Source organism: Zingiber officinale, chromosome 9B, assembly GCF_018446385.1.
Source record: "Zingiber officinale cultivar Zhangliang chromosome 9B, Zo_v1.1, whole genome shotgun sequence".
In the NCBI taxonomy this organism is placed as follows: Eukaryota; Viridiplantae; Streptophyta; class Magnoliopsida; order Zingiberales; family Zingiberaceae; genus Zingiber; species Zingiber officinale.
Genome location: NC_056003.1, coordinates 60,192,577 through 60,195,959, shown reverse-complemented (window position 1 = coordinate 60,195,959; position 3,383 = coordinate 60,192,577).

Sequence of the window (3,383 nt, the reverse complement as noted above, 5' to 3'; positions counted from 1 at the left end):
TCATATACAACTCACAAATAACCCAAGTGGGAGATTATTGGTTATTATCTCTAATTGGTAGGCTTAATTATAAGTTGTGCATATGAGTTCAAACCGGTTAAAGTGATCTAACTTAGGCTTATTGGGTTTTGGTTATTGGATGAAGACATTGTATGTGTAGAACCTATAATCCCGTATCTATTATCATCTATGGGTTGATAATAGATGCCCACTATATATAGGGTTAGTCCCCAAGGGTTTAGGGTTCAATCTTGACAGAGCTTTTGGTTCCCTATTGACCTAAAATTTTTCAGTGTCGTCACCCTTAAACCTCTTGGAAGATCCTTCTTTTCTTTTAGCTACATCTTATTCCATAGGGATTATTTCTAGACAACGCTAAAGACAAGGATAACTCTTCAATCAGGTTCCTTGTCATATTTGTTTATGTATTTACTTTCTTATGTCATGTTCTCGATGAAATGAAGACTCCCACATGTTCTTATTTTTCCTATTTAAATTCTTATTTTGATTGTCTAGAATTGATGCAGTTTAAGTTTTTTTACAAGAACTATCAAGGGACCTATCATCCGCGGAGCACGATGCCTTCCCCGCTGCTCTGCTCCTCCCTAGAGCTCTCAGGTGGGTGAGGGCAAGGTATTGTCCTCTTGATCCACTTTTTTTATTCACCCCCTTCGTAATTCTTCACCTTTTCTACCAATGGTTTTCTTGCTTCCAGTTACTGCTGTTCCACCCGTCCTCCAGCCAGAAAATAGCAATGGGAGCTATTCCGTGTCACTTGTGACCAAGTGGAGGAGTTCGTCGAGTCAATGAAGCAGCAGATTGACTCCAAGTGCCTCGTAGACAAGGCCACGGGATTTGCTCCTTCAAAGCCTAGGAGCCTCAGTGCCTCCCCTGGGATCCCGCCGATTGGTTCCCTCTGACTTGAGCAGATGAGCAAGGCTATCTAATGGCTCGTTATTGAGCTCCAGCATGGCTCAGGTGCTACCACCTTCGTTGCTGAACATCCCCATGCCTCCGCCCCATTTGATGCCAGGTTTTCTAAGGACATCGGAAAATAGGTGTGTGTGATCCCTTGCCATCTATTTATGAAACTGTTATTGGTTTCAGAAGATATCATACTCAACCCTTGTTCTTGTTCTTATCTATGGATCTAAATGAAATTTGATTTTAGTTTCCCCTTTGCAATAGCTTTGCTGAGCACGCCGGATAATAGGTGTGTGTGATCCCTTGTCATCCATTTATGGAACTGGTATTGGTTGCAGAAGATACCCTTGTTGTGATCTGTGGATCTAAAGTGGAATTTGTTTTCTATTTCCCCTTTGCAATAGATTTGCTGAGAGGTAGAGTCCTTAGGGGAGATATCTTCCTATGTGCTTTTGTTGGAGTGTATATTTAAAAGTTTAGCTTTTGTACACATTTATTTTGAAATAAAGAATCACATTGGTCAAATGTTTACATTTATTTGTTAAATGTAATTGTTCAATTAATTTATATAGTAGATAACATGGAGTGTGGAGTCACACTTAGAAGATCATGTTGTCGGTTCTCTATAAATTATAAACAGTTGCTCACGACTAAGATGGAAAGGAACAAACCATCAGAATAGACGTAGTGTAATTAAGTATTAGTTTATCTTGACTAATAAATTATATTGATACACTTTAAGTGTATTGAGTAGGATCATTTAGGTAAGTTCTTTTTGTACTGACTTAGTAAAAGAACTAGACCTTAGTTATTATGGAAGTGTGTGCTCTTAATCCTAGTATAATAACAAGCATGTATATTTGATATTTATTTCTTTGACTTATCAAAGGGTGAGGTTTAGCTCGATAAATCAATATGCCCGATAAGTTGGGAAATTATATTACTTATAGTATGTGCTGTTGATTATAGAAGGAATCTGTGTCCTAGTTATCTAGGTTGAGAATGTCCCCAAGAGAAGCTCATAAGGATTGCCATGTTAAACCCTGCAGGTGGACCTAGTCCAACATGACAATAAAGTTGGGTGGTACTACTCTTGGAGTTAGATATTAATTAAATGAGTTGTCAGTAACTCACTTAATTAGTAGACATTCGTAATCTTAAACACAGGGAGACTAACACACTCATGATAAGAAGGAGCCCATAATATAATTTGGGATTGGTGTGGTAGTGCGGTAATAACTCTCTTGTGGAGTGAGTTATTATCGATGAACTTGAGTTGTGTGTTCGGGGTGAGCATGGGATACTCAAGCTCATCGGAAGGCCAAAATCAATTTCTCCTCTAAGTCCCTGTTGTAGCCTCAATAAAGCCTCAAGTCCATCCAAAGAAAATCCAAGAAGGGGCCGGTTCATTGCTTGGTGACCAAGCAATGGCCGACCACATATTCTCTAGAAGTGGCCGGCCCTTGCCTTGGGCAAGGGGGTTGGCCGCAATATTTAAATTAGGAAGGTTGTTTTTGAATTTTTAAATTTCCTCATATATTTACAATTTATAAAAAGAGAGATTTTAAAAATTTATAAAATTTTCGTAATTTAAATTAGGCCACAAGGTTTTAAAAGAGAGTTGTAAAATTTATAAAACTTTCTTTTAAAAAGAAATATTATTAGAGATGTTTTAAATTTTAAAACTTTCCTTTTAATATCCACATTAGAAAAAAAAAGGAGAGTTTGTAAACTTTTATTAGACGTTTTCTTCTTTTAAATTTTATAAATTTTTTTTCTTTCCCTTTTAATAAGTGGCCGGCCACCTTGCTTGGTGCCCAAGCAAGGGGCCGGTCAAATAATTAAACATCAACAAATAGTTATTTAATTAATAAATCAATTTAGGATTGATTAATTAAAAGGAAAGAAAAAGAAAAAATTAAAAGGAAATAGGAATGAGTCTAATTTTTTATAAAACTCTTTCCATAATTTTTCGTTGGGAAACTAATATAAAAAGGGGGGAGGGGAGGCCTTGAAAAATATAACAATTGATATTGTGTTGTTGGAGATCATCAAGTGGCCGGCCCCTCTCCCTCTGTTCCCTTTGCTCTTTTTTGATCCTTTGTGGTGGTGGTGGCCGAATTCTAAAGAAGGAGGAGAAGCTTTCCGGGTGGTATTCATCTTGGAGGATCGTCGCACACACGACGTCTAAGAGGAGGCGAGGGATACGACAGAAGATCTCGAGGTTTTTAGCATACAAGGAAGAGGTATAACTAGTATTTAATTTCTGCATCATACTAGTTAATTTTTCTTTGTATAAATACCAAATACAAGAGGCATTCGATTCTTGTTTTTCGAATTTAATTTCGATGTTGTGTTTTTTTTCTTTTTTCCTTGTGATTTGATTGTTCCTTTTGGTTAACCTAGAGTTATATAAGGAAATTAAATATTAACTTTCCTTAAAAGGCTTTGTCTAGTCG